Here is a 13352-nt window from a genome sequence, read left to right as displayed (position 1 = left end):
CTGGTAACTCCTGACTTCAAATGATCCACCCACCTTGGCCTCCCACAGTGCTGGGATTACAGGCATGAGCCACTGCACCCAGCCTACATTATCATTTTAGATACTTACTCAGTAAATTTGTTTTCTAATCACGGGCAAGGTCACATCCATCCCCGCTGTCACAGAGTCGGAATGGATTTCCAGAAACCAGGCTCACTCTTGGGATGCTGTCACAGATGCGTATGTCATTACTTTTACCAGAAAGAACCTTAAAGGAAACAGGAAAAAATATGCATTAGATCACTAACAGGAACAATAGAAGCCACATCTTTAATAACATGGTACTTCAGATAAGTTTAGCACGCGATCCTTTCAAATTATTTTCATTATTGTGGAGAACAATAAAAAGGGTGTGGGTTCAGAAAAGAGTTTTGAGATGGGCCTTGGTGGAGAGGAACTGGCTGCTATTCACCTAGGGAGTGTCATTTGAGTGAAATGTGTTCCCACAGATTGAGGCTTTCAGCCTCAAATCTGTGATTTTCCCATCCCCAATCTCCACATTTCAGGACCCTCAACACCAACCCTTATAAGCCTCCTAATCAGACACACATAGTGTCCCCAGTCACCGGCCTCCAATCTCCAACCCTCAGAGGTTTTCATAGTCACTGATATTCCCGTATGTTTAAATCTGACCAGGAGAGACTACTGGTCAGTAACTACAAAGCACACTGATCCGATTTGATTGCCAGTGAATTTACACCGCCCCCAATCGTGAACCCACACTGTTCGCCAATGATATCCCAACGACTGAGGATTAATTGTTGATTCTCACAGTCCCACCCCCACCCACAAGTGACAGTCCGAATAACTGAGCCTCATTGAGGCGTACCTTTAAGATAGGCACACTTGACTCTATTCTCCATTCCCTGATCTACAAAAGTCCAATCGTTATTACTCTCCGATCCTCCACCGATGATATGAAGTAAGTCTCAATCACCGATGGCCCAAAACATTTCTCCAAATATTCATCACCACTGACCCCCCTCATAACTGAACCCCAAAGTTTCCACAATCACCAATTCCGGTACCCAAACTATTACTGCCCACAGAACTTAGAACCTCCGATCACTCATCCTCTCGGGCTCAGATCATTAACCTTAAAGCTCTCTAAACCAGTGTCTGAAAAATCCCAATTGACCCCAGACCCATGAAGACCACTATAACTGACCCCATGCACCCTGAAAATCAAGACATTTCACAGAACTCGCATTTATTGATTCCCACACACTCCCAATCCATCTTCTTCAGAGACTGTGCCATTGACTCCCGCCAACCTCTGCCTGCCACCACTGAGGCCCCGCGAGGCTCAGACGTCCAATCTCTTAACCCTTCAGTCCCCTTGTCGTTGACCCTCACGGGCACCCATAACTGACCCAGTCGGCCACCGTAGTCGGCAGCTCACTATCCTTCACCAGTCCCCAGGTTTGACCGTTTCTCAAACCGACCCTTCCCATTTATGCTGCATCCGCGCCCAGAATCTGAAATTGATCGTCCTGCCACACAGCCTTATCGCGGTATAAGGTCGTCCCATCCTGAATGGCCGGTGCGCAGACTCAATTGCGACTTTGAGGCTGTCAGCGGCCACCCGGCAACGTTCCAGAGAACAGGATTCTGGGTTTCTCAAAGCTGTAATGGGAGGTATGATGGCGACGCCCGCTTGACTCCTACCGGGGGCGGCCATGTTTAAAGCTGTGCCGTACAACGGATGGTTACGCCCTTTCTTTGCCCGACCAAAAGATAAGGCTATTTTAGGACAAGGAGAAGTAAGTGTCCCTGGATCCCTAAACAGAGATGTCGTCTCTGCTCTTAACTCTGCATCCCAGATGCCAAAACCTCCTGTGACTAACATGGGGGCGCCCAGACATCAATGCTGAGCTTTCTTTGTTTCCAGCAGCCTGATAAGATGGCCGCGAACATTTTTACCGCTTCTTACGTGCAATGGGTGCAGCCTCTCCTAGGAGGAGTTCCCCTATGGCAATGTGAAACTTTTTCTGAGCCAGCTCTGGGAGTTACAGAGCAGCGAAGAGACTCGCTCTTCTTTTAGAGAGACAGAGACAGCCTAAGGAGGGGGCGTGACTTCACGGAAAGGGCGGAGCCGCGAGGAAAGGGCGGGGCTGCCGCAGCGGGAAGAGATCTGAGTTCTTAGCGCATAATGGAAAGGAAATGTTGAAAGCAAGATTTTTACCTAAGGAGGCTTGCCCGATAAGCCGACCTGAGGGAAGAATATGAGTGCAAGAAGTTTATTTGGTAGGTAGGGGATGGAGAAGTGAGACGGGAGCGATGGGAACGACTATAGAGTGCGTCGGTGAGCCGGTTAGCTCTGTGATCAATGAGGGCTCTGTCAGCTTGGGAACTCTGGGGGATTGTGTAGAAACAACTTCCAAGTTGTCACAATCCCCAGGCCGATGAAGCTGACATATGTCTACACCATCTCTCTTCCCCATTGTTTTAGAGCCACTCCAGAGGTGTTAAAGCTCCAGCACTTCCAGCCTGCCTCATGGGAAGGTCTTAGGCTGAGTCTATAGGTGCCTGCAGTAAGAAGCCAGCGGTCTGCATATGATTGCCCAGGGGTAGTGGCTGGGTACCAACAGCATTCACTACAGGCCTGCCTTGGATACCGCCTAACGCAGTGCTCTGCATATCAAAGGTATTGGAACTTCTCTAGAAAAGATTGCCTTGTCTTATGAAAATGGCTTTCTAAAAAAATCCTAATTCCAACTGGTTATCCTAGCAACTGATACAATAACTGACCTCCAAAATGTTTCCCAATGATTCCTACCTCCTACTATTCACACTCTTATGTAGTTCCCTCCCACATTGTACCAGGGTTGGACTGTGAGACTAATAGAATATAGTACCAGTGATAGATGTCACTGCTGAGATTAAATATAATAATAAAAGGCACATTGACTTCTGTCTTAAAGGCTGCTGCCCCCACTTTGAGAGAAGTTAGTTGCCATGTCATGAGGATACCGAGACAGCCTATGGAGAGGCCCATGTAGCAAGGAACTAAGCCCTCCACCCAATAGCCTGGGAGGAGCTGGGGCCTTCCTATAACCAAGTGGGTCACCCTTGGAAGCACATCTCCCAGCCCCAGTCAAACCTTGAGATGACTGCAGCCCCTGCCAATTATTTGACTGCAACTGCATGAGAGACTCAGTCACAAGCACTCAGCTATAGCAGCTCCTGTATTCCTGACCCTCAGAAAGTATGTGAGATACTAAATTCTTGTTGTTTTAAGCTTCTGAGTTTAGGGTAATTTGCTATGCGTCAACAGATAATTTCAATGCTGTGTTAAATGCTACAGTTGACATTTCTTATTCTTTCTTTTTTTTTTCTTGAGACGGAGTTTCACTCTTGTTGCCCAGGCTGGAGTGCATTGGTGCAATTTCGGCTCACCGCAACCTCTGCCTCCTGGGTTCAAGCGATTCTCCTGCCTCAGACTCCTGAGTAGCTGGGATTACAGGTATGCGCCACCACGCCTGGCTAATTTTGTTACTTTTAGTAGAGATGGGGTTTCTGAATTCTTTAAGTACAGTTTCTAAACTTGTGAGATAATTCTGTCAGAGGGAGATTATTACCAGTTTCCTCTTTTTCCTTGTGATGGAAAAATTAAAAGCCTATGGCACTGCTAGATTTTTAAAATTTAACAAAGATGTCAAGAGTCCTTGCTTCATTTGATTTAATATTAATATAAGTGGTTTATATGACAACACTTTGAAGTGACTATAGTAATTAATTTAAAATCACCATTTAGGATGCGCATGGTGGCTCACACCTGTAATTCCAGCACTTTGAGTGTTGTAACCAAGTGAGTTGTAGAGAAACGCCACACTCTGAGACTAATTCAGGAGTCCTTTTATTGCCAGCGACCGAAACATGGCTAGAGCTCAAAATTCTCTCGGTCCCGAAGAAGGGGCTAGATTTCTTTTTATACCGTGGTCTAAATAGGGGAGGGGGAGTATAGCTGAAGCAATTTTTACAGTAGCAGAACAAGCAAACAAATTTAAAAAGATTTAACTGCTTACAGTTACAGAAAAGTAAACAGTTCCAGGTGCAGGGGCTCAAACTATCACAAAGAGATAATGCAGAGGCTTTGGGTACCATCCCCCAAGCGCGTCCCCAGGAACTGCTGGTTCAGCTTGTCTCAATATCTCATCAGTAAGCGCATTCCTGGATGAGCTTGGAGTCAGCTTGCACTAGTTATGTCCTTAAGGGATGGGGGGATAAGGGGGATGCAAGTGAAGAAACAAAAATGGGGTCTGTCCAGCTCTCTCGGCTAAGAGAGACAATCAGGTTAAAACAAGGTAGAGTATCACATTCCCCACTCATGTTTTGGGGAATCAAATCATTGATTCCTCGGTTATAACAAGGGGGTTATATTGGGTCCTAAGATACATAAGTTTCACAGAAGCTATGCGCTGCTTTATAAAGTTAAGAAACCAATTTAATATACAAGACCCGAAAACTAAACCTAACAAGAGGAGGAGAAGGGATCCTGCCAATCCAGTAATTAGAGGATTCAGCTATGGATTCCAGTTAAACATGTTTTGGTACCGGGGTGTTATTTTCCTGTTCTTGCTGGCGTCTGTCTAGATTTTTTCAAAATCTTTGGAGAGGATCCTTTATGACTCCAGACTGATTGGCATAGAAACGACAGCTCTCTCCTAGAGCTGCACATAACCCTTTTTGGGAGAGAAATAGCAGATCCAGGCCTCGGCGGTTTTGAAGGACTACTTCCGCTAGAGACTCTACCTGGGAATGCGGCATATTTATGGCTGATTGGAGATTGCTTAAATCAGCATCTACTTGTTGAGACAGGGACATTAGTCCAGCTTCTCTCTGAACCAGGGCAGCCATGCCAATGGCTGCTGATCCAGCTATGCTAAGGCTGGCCAGAAGGGGTACAAGGAGTGGGGCGGCTCGGCGAAACCTGGAATGTAATTCAGGGGGAGCGATGAGAAGTTGCCCTTCTGGCCCGCTGTACACACAGACCTAGGGGAGCACATGAACCAACACGCACAGGAGAGGCCCAGGTTCAGTCCCATTGATGCAGCGAGTGAGGCCTGAAGTATGGGCCAACCAGATATTGTTAGGTGTCTGGTAGGAGACTGAGGTGTTTAAGGAAGTAAGTAGAGATTGATTACAGGTGGCCTGAAAGGGAGAAGCAGACAAGTTATACCTGGTGCTAATTAGACAGGAGGCGTTTCCTGACACGTATCCTAGTGTAAGGGCATGGGGGCGTGTACGACAAGGAAGAGAGTCAATTTTAGCCTGGCTTCTACTCCTAAACCAACATAATATGGGGGTTTTGCTTTTAGGCACAACCAACAATCTTGGGCTAGTTTAGGCTGGGTGAGATTAAGGAGGTAACGTACCCCGTCCAGAATGGACATTAGGCTGGGCTAGAGATGTGGTCATGGTAGCTGAGATTTAGGAACCTGGAGAGGCGGTGGGATGGTTAAATCGACCCTGTCTGGGTGTCTTTGGAACACAGGGTCACCTAAATCAGTTAAAGGACCAATTTGCTTAGGAGGGCTCCATGGGACCAGGATTTTTTTCTGGATGGTGAACATAGTTCCAACATCAAATCCCGAGATATAAAGCCTTAATCCCCATGACATGCCATAATACCATTGAGCCGAACCAGGGTTACGGACAGTTATAGTAAGAGGGTTACAATTTTCTATAATACACAGTCTAGGATGGGAAATGCGAGTTATGGAGAGGGTTGAGAACCGGGTTGATCCTCCAGGCTAAGTGGCTAGGGTTACACACGACCAGTGAGGGCAGAAAAACTGGTAAGAATCTCAACAACTAGAGTCAGGGTGATTTCCAGGACAGAGGTAAAAGTCAGCATTCTGGAGTCCTTTTTCTGCACCTTCAGAGCTTCCACATCCAGTCCGGCTTCCTGTGTGTCTGAACCCTGCAGCAAGGTCGATGTTCCCCACTCCCATGACCGGCAGGTGGTGGTGTTCTTCCTGGGTACTGGCAGGCTCTGGGAACAAAGCACATAAATCGACTGCAAAAGAGACTTCCTTGGAGGTTCCTGCCTTCCAAGTGGTGTTTGCAAACACACATCCTGTTGTGAAAGAAGTGAGAAAAGAGTAGAGGGGGCAGAAGGCATAATAGGCAGAAACAAACAAAAGAGGTAAATAAAGAGAATTAATCTGATGGCTTCCCTCGACTTAGGTGCAGTTTTAAGGGGCCTGGCCCAGGCTTGGGGACCCATGTTTCTTGCTGGGCTTTGTTGGATTTTTTGATGCGAGAGTGATGAATCCAAGCAGAAATCCCATCCACTTTCAGAGCTGTTGGCGTGGTGAGGATGACAGTATGAGGTCCTTTCCAGGCAGGAGTGAGTCCTCCTTTCTGCAGCCTTTTAACATACACCAGGTCACCCGGCTGGAAAGAGTGGCAGGGCCCCGTCTGGTCAGGAACTGGATTGGGGTGTGCTCCCTGGACAAGCAGCTAGATGATGTCCTGTACCTGTTGGAGAGACTGCAGGTACTGTAACAAATTAGCTTGTGAGATTTCTGCTAAATGGGTATCTCTTAGCTTAGGCAAGACAGGTGGAGCCCTTCCATACATGATTTCAAAAGGTAAAAACCCAGCCCGGTAAGCGGTGCATCTTACTCTAAGAAGGGCTAAAGGAAGGAACTTTACCCAATCCTCACCAGTCTCTAGGATTAATTTTGTAAGAGTACTTTTTAGGGTGCGGTTCATGCGTTCTACCTGTCCAGAGCTCTGAGGTCGATAGGCACGATGGAGTTTCCATTGAATGTTTAATGCCTTGCTGACCGACTGAGCTATGGACGAGGTGAAGGCTGGTCCATTATCAGACCCTATGGCAACAGGCAACCTGTGTCGAGGGATGATTTCATTTAGTAAAAGCTTATCTACCATGGTGGCAATTTCGTTTCTGGTGGCAAATGCCTCAGTCCATCCGGAAAAGGTGTCTACTAGCACCAGGAGGTATTTATACCCTGGTTTTTCTTCTGCAAAGTCAATTTCCCACTTTTCTCCTGGCGAGCCTCCCCGGAGGCGGTGGCCTGAGCTGGGCTTGGGACCTTGTTTGGCGTTTACCTGAGCACAAGCTGTGCACAGGAGAGCTGCTTGGTTAGTGAAGTCCTGAAGGTGAGGGATCTTGAAATGGCTCCTTAGAAGCTGGGCCAGTTTTACTCCGCCCAAATGGGTGGTAGAATGCAGACGATTGATTAAAGTTTCCTGAAGGCTCAGGGCATGAAAATTCTGGAATCAGGAAGAATCCACCAACCTTCTTGATTTTCACTGGCTTGAAGATCTGAATCTTGTATTTCTTCTTCTGGGGAGTATTCTGGGTGGTCTGGTAAGTCAGACTGCAGAAAGGACACAGCGGGCAGTAGGGTCAAAGGCGAGACTGGGAGCTGAGCTGCCCCTCGAGCTGCAGAGTCGGCTCTTTGGTTACCACGGGCAACGGCCATGTCTTCTCATTGATGTCCTTTGTAGTGAATTACAGCCACCTGCTGAGGAAGCCAAACAGAGATGCACCACGACGCCCGGCTAATTTTTGTATTTTTAGTAGAGATGGGGTTTTACCATATTAGCCAGGCTGTTCTCAAACTCCTGACCTCAAGTGATTCGCCTGCCTCAGCCTCCCAAAATGCTGGGATTACAGGCGTAAGCCACTGCGCCTGGCTGGGGCTATTGACTTCAAAGATAATTTAGGGGGTGAGGAAAATGTTCTATGTATTGTTTTAGGTGGTGGTTTCATGGGCCTATGTAATTGTCAAGACTCATCAAAGTGAACACTTATTTGTGTTATTATATGTAAATTATACCTTCATTTTTAAAAGAAAAAGCATACTGTTGAGAGTATTGAGTAGTGATGTGGGCCAGGGAACAGAGAGGGAGTAGAAAAGAAGTAACCGAACTTTATCATAGTCTGCAGAAAGATAGGACCCTGCCAAGGTCATCATCAGCATTTACGGCCTATGACAGGGCGATTCCTCTAGGCAGAGGAATTCGAGAAAGGAGCCTCTAGGCAGACTTAGCTCCAAGGCTCTGGGCTAACCCAACTTGCACTGACCATCAGTGCTCACTTGTTCCAGTGAGCTTATGCCTATAGGTCCAAGCCTTGAACTACATGTGGTGGCCCTGGACACTGTCATCATTTAAAAGGATACAGGCCCCAAATTTGGCCTAAAAGGAGGCACAGCGCTTCCTTGCTCTGGAGCAGAAAGGACCTTACCTGGGCCTGAGTGTTGTTTGTTTGTTGTAGGGGAAAGAAAGAGAGATCAGACTGTTACTGTGTTTATGTAGAAAAAGGAAGACATAAGAAACTTCATTTTGATCTGTAGTAAGAAAAATTCTTCTGCCTTGAGATGCTGTTAATCTGTAACCCTAGCCCCAACCCTGTGCTTGTAGAAACATGTGCTGTATTGACTCAAGGTTTAATGGATTTAGGCCTGTGCAGGATGTGCTTTGTGAAAAATGTGTTTGCAGGCAGTATGTTTGGTAAAAGTCATTGCCATTCTCCAGTCTCGAGTACCCAGGGACACAATGCACTGCGGAAGGCCACAGGGACCTCTGCCCAAGAAAGCCTGGGTGTTGTCCAAGGTTTCTCTCCACTGAGACAGTCTGAGATATGGCCTCGTGGGAAGGGAAAGACCTGACCGTCCCCCAGCCCAACACCTGTAAAGGGTCTGTACTGAGGAGGATTAGTGAAAGAGGAAGTCCTCTTTGCAGTTGAGATAAGAGGAAGGCATCTGTCTCCTGCTCATCCCTAGGAATGGAATGTCTTGGTATAAAACCCGATCGTACATTCTATTTACCGAGATAGGAGAAACCGCCTTGTGGCTGGAGGTGAGACGTGCTGGCGGCAATACTGCTCTTTACTGCACTGAGATGTTTGTGTAAAGTTAAACATAAATCTGGCCTATGTGCACATCGAGGCACAGCACCTTTCCTTAAACTTATTTATGACACACAGTCCTTTGCTCATATGTTTTCCTGCTGACCCTCTCCTTACCATTACCCTATAGTCCTGCCACATCCCCCTGAGATAGTAGAGATAGTGATCAATAAATACGGAGGGAACTCAGAGACTGGGGACGGTGCGGGTCCTCTGTATGCTGAGTGCCGGTCCCCTGGGCCCACTTTTCTTTCTCTATACTTTGTCTCTGTGTCTTTTTTTCTTTTTTCTTTTTTTTTTTTTTTTTTTTTGAGAGGGAGTTTCACTCTTGTCTCCCAGGCTTGAGTGCAATGGTGTAATCTCGGCTCACGACAACCTCTGCCTCCCGAGTTCAAGTGATTCTCCTGCCTCGGCCTCCCAAGTAGCTGGGATTACAAGCATGTGCCACCATGCCCATCTAATTTTGTATTTTTTAGTAGAGACAGGGTTTCGCCATGTTGGTCAGGCTGGTAAACTCCCAACCTCAGGTGATCTACCTGCCTTGGCCTCCCAAAGTGTTGGGATTACAGATGTGAGCCACCGCGCCTGGCGTCTCTGTGTCTTATTTCTTTTCTCAGTCTCTTGTCTCCATCTTGTGAGAAATACCCACAGGTGTGGAGGGGCAGGCCCCCTTCAGTTTGTTGTTTTTTTATTTTTATTTTTATTTTTTGGTGTTTTGTCTGGTTTAGTTTGACTTTTTGGGTTTTTTTTTTTTTTTTAGAGACAGGATCTCACTCTGTTGTCCAGGCTAGAGTGCAGTGGCACCATCATGGCTCACGGCAACCTTGAACTCCTGGCCTCAAGTGATTCCCCTGCCTCAGCCTCCCAAGTAGCTGGAACTACTGGCACACACCACCATGCCCAGCTAATTTATTTTTATTTTTTTGTAGAGATGGGGTCTTGCCATCTTTCCCAGGCTGTGGCCTGAGTGTTAATAGAGATGTAGCTTGGCATGAGTGTAGGGTGCTCTGGATCTGGGTGGGATGTGGCCATCCCTGGATCAAGTTGATCATGGGAGTAGCCTGGGATGAGGAGAGGCCACAGCCCATCCTGTCCTGAGAGTATGTGGAGGCGGGGAGAGCACAGGGGCAAGGGTGAAACAAGTATCAAAGTATAACTTCCAAAAACTTGTAATTTTTAACTCTTTTACAGATATTCAAAGATTCATATCACTTATTAGCAAGGGAATTGGAAATTGATTTCCAAGTGAACAGGTATATACATTTTTTTCAGTGAAAAATAATAGAATATTTGAATAAGATTGCAAAGTTAGATATAAAAACTATTTAATATCCCTACAGGGCAATAAAACCATACCTTTAAGGTTATTTCTTCTGCACAGAATCAATTTGTAGCTATACCAGATGAATATATGAAAATGCATCAATTGTCTGCAAGTTAACATCTATTTTTACACGACCTACATCCTAATCAATAACAGAGTCAATCAAATAAAGGTTCATTACACCAGAGCAATGAATTCTCAACCCGGGGCAGTTTTAAGCCCCAGGGGACATTTGGCAATGCCTGAAGATGATTTTGGTTGTCACAGTGGTGGGGGTAGGATACTACTGGCATCTAGTAGAAAGAGGCCAAGAATGCTTCCAGTCACTCTGTGATGTAGAGAAGAATCCTCTGTAACAAAGGATTATCTGGCCCAAAATGTGAATGGTGCTGACTGTGGGAAAACCAGTCCCTAGAACAGTTTGTTAGACTGTGTTGTAGTATGACTTTGCAAGGATACACGGGATAACAAAATAATATATTTTCCTTATTTCCTAGTGTCATGTGGTGCAAGGTTAAAGATAACCAGGGGCACACATGCTTGTATCTTGCCACAATGTCAGCCTTTTATTGATGCTAGTTCAATCACAGCAACGTGAACTACGTGGAGTTCCCAAGGAGGCATTCTCCTTAGTACTTCCCCTTCACTCCGGAGGCAGAGCAGCGGCACACAGGTTCAAGATACTCCAGAAGTCAGTCAATATTGCAAAGCATATATAATAGTGTACCTTTTTTTTGGTGGGGGGACAGAGTCTCACTCTGTTGTCCAAACTGAAGTGCAGTGGCGTGATCTCAGCTCACCACAACCTCTGCCTCCCGGGTTCAAGTGATTCTGCTGCCTCAGCCTCCCGAGTAGGTGGGACTACAGGTATGCACCACCATGCCCAGCTAATTTTTTTCTATTTTTAGTAGAGACAGGGTTTCACTATGTTGGCCAGGCTGGTCTCGAACTCCTGACCTCGTGATCCACCTGCCTCAGCCTCCCTAAGTGCTGGGATTACAGGTGTGAGCCACCACACCCAGCCAATAGTGTACTTAATATATAAACGTTCTTGGTCAGACATTCTACAACAAACAAAGGAATATTTAACATCAAGAGGAAAAAGAGATAGGAGAAAGGGTTAAGGAACCAGTCCATGGGCAAAGACAAAAGAGGTCCTAGTCTGGACTTAGGCAGTCCATCAGTCTTGCAAGAAAGAATTTTTGATGTGGCACAGCCTTCCACAACAGATGCCAAGTTCTTATCACAAGTAACTGCAAGATAGTGTCAGTTAAGATGGCCTTTTCATGCTGCTGAAGGCCTAATCTTTATTGTCACAGAGTCCTCTGGAGAGAACTGATGGTGGAAGAATGTGCTTGTTCATGTGCTTAACTGGTTGGATGCAGTCTTTATTCTTTTTTAATTAAGCAAAATATCTTGTTGGCAAAGTGTTCTATGAAAAATGAAATGGAGCCGGGCGCGGTGGCTCAAGCCTGTAATCCCAGCACTTTGGGAGGCCGAGACGGGCTGATCACGAGGTCAGGAGATCGAGACCATCCTGGCTAACACGGTGAAACCCCGTCTCTACTAAAAAATACAAAAAACTAGCTGGGCGAGGTGGCTGGCGCCTGTAGTCCCAGCTACTCGGGAGGCTGAGGCAGGAGAATAGCGTAAACCCGGGAGGCGGAGCTTGCAGTAAGCTGAGATTCGGCCACTGCACTCCAGTCTGGGCGACAGAGCGAGACTCCGTCTCAAAAAAAAAAAAAAAGAAAAAAGAAAAATGAAATGGAGTCTTTTTCTAAGATGGAGTTAGGTATGTCAAAGGTGCTCTATACACCTAGTTTCTGATAACTTATTATTTTTTTTTTGAGACGGAGTCTCACTCTGTTGTCCAGGCTGGAGTGCAGTGGTGCGATTTTGGCTCACTGCAGCCTCTGCCTTCCAGCTTCAAGTGATTCTCCTGCCTTAGCCTCCTGAGTAGCTGGGACTACAGGCGCACACCACCATGCCTGGCTAATTTTTGTATTTATAGTAGAGACGGGATTTCACCATGTCGGCCAGGCTGGTTTTGAACTCCTGACCTCAGGTGATCTGCCCTCCTCAGCCTGCCAAAGTGCTGGGATTACAGGCGTGAGCCACCACGCCCAGCCTGGTTGTTCTCAATTCTAACTACATCTTAAAATCACCCAAAGAGATTTTTAAAATCCCAATTCTTGGGCTCCACCTCCAGAAGTTCTGGTTTGATTTTCCTGGGGTAAAGCCCTGTTTTTCTTTTTTTCCTTTTTATATTTCACCAGGTATGGGAAGCTGTGGATTCATAACCTGAGTAAATTAAGGAATTTCACATTATGAACTCAATTTGAGATGGGCTGGACTGGTGATACCTGGAAGGGGTAAATGACAATCCACTCTGGAGGCACCTTATGCATCGGGGAGCATCCACAAATCATTTTTCAGGAACAGTGACCAGCAAGTTGTCACAGATATCCAGCATGCAAGGGGACAGAACCACATGAATAAGATCAAATAGAAACAACAGATAGTATAAGCAGATTCATCTAAACTGAGTAGCTTTGAACTAGGGATGTTGCTTTGGTTTGGGTTCAAGGCCCCCATTCAACATCTCTTAGCCCACAATGGTGAGTCTTCAAGACATATGAATATACATTACAGTGACAGCTAGCCCTTGGTATCTGCTGGCACGTAGATACCATTGCACCACTAATTTCCCATAGTACCTACCCCTCCTCCAAAGTCTTTATAGGAGCTGTAGTAGTTGCCTCTGTTTAGATCATGGGTTTTTTTTTGTTTTTTTTTTTGAGGCGGAGTCTCGCTCTGTAGCCCGGGCTGGAGTGCAGTGGCCGGATCTCAGCTCACTGCAAGCTCCGCCTCCCAGGTTTACGCCATTCTCCTGCCTCAGCCTCCCGAGTAGCTGGGACTACAGGCGCCCGCCACCTCGCCCGGCTAGTTTTTTGTATTTTTTTAGTAGAGACGGGGTTTCACGGTGTTCGCCAGGATGGTCTCGATCTCCTGACCTTGTGATCCACCCGTCTCGGCCTCCCAAAGTGCTGGGATTACAGGCTTGAGCCACCGCGCCCGACCTGATCATGGGTTTTATTT

The 13352-nt window shown here is 46.5% G+C and overlaps 2 protein-coding genes across 26 annotated transcripts in view; one reads left to right on the top strand and one right to left on the bottom strand.

Moving 5' to 3' along the window:
* The window catches only part of LOC105495429 (zinc finger protein 793), a 74302-nt gene extending 72197 nt beyond the window's left edge, over nucleotides 1-2105 (bottom strand). For 9 of the 16 annotated variants that reach the window (XR_011617854.1, XR_011617855.1, XM_071087681.1 and 6 more), the window contains exons 1-2: nucleotides 1413-1527; nucleotides 109-247 (exon numbers count right to left, since the gene is read on the bottom strand). The gene's annotated coding sequence lies outside the window, so the exon portion shown is untranslated. The other 7 variants (XM_011764961.2, XM_011764962.2, XM_011764958.3 and 4 more) reach the window with 7 other exon arrangements.
* LOC105495427 (zinc finger protein 569) overlaps nucleotides 1-13352 on the top strand; it is a 142380-nt gene that overhangs the window by 30531 nt on the left and 98497 nt on the right. For 7 of the 10 annotated variants that reach the window (XM_071087660.1, XM_071087652.1, XM_071087661.1 and 4 more), the window contains exons 1-2: nucleotides 1539-1677; nucleotides 2492-2686. The gene's annotated coding sequence lies outside the window, so the exon portion shown is untranslated. Of the gene's footprint in view, nucleotides 1-1538; nucleotides 1803-2134; nucleotides 2287-2491; nucleotides 2687-13352 lie in introns of those variants that run through there. The other 3 variants (XM_071087651.1, XM_071087653.1, XM_071087654.1) reach the window with 3 other exon arrangements.

Source organism: Macaca nemestrina, chromosome 20 (assembly GCF_043159975.1).
Source record: "Macaca nemestrina isolate mMacNem1 chromosome 20, mMacNem.hap1, whole genome shotgun sequence".
NCBI classification, from domain to species: Eukaryota; Metazoa; Chordata; class Mammalia; order Primates; family Cercopithecidae; genus Macaca; species Macaca nemestrina.
The sequence above is the reverse complement of the archived record's forward strand: the minus strand, read 5'-3'. Positions and strand labels throughout refer to the sequence as shown.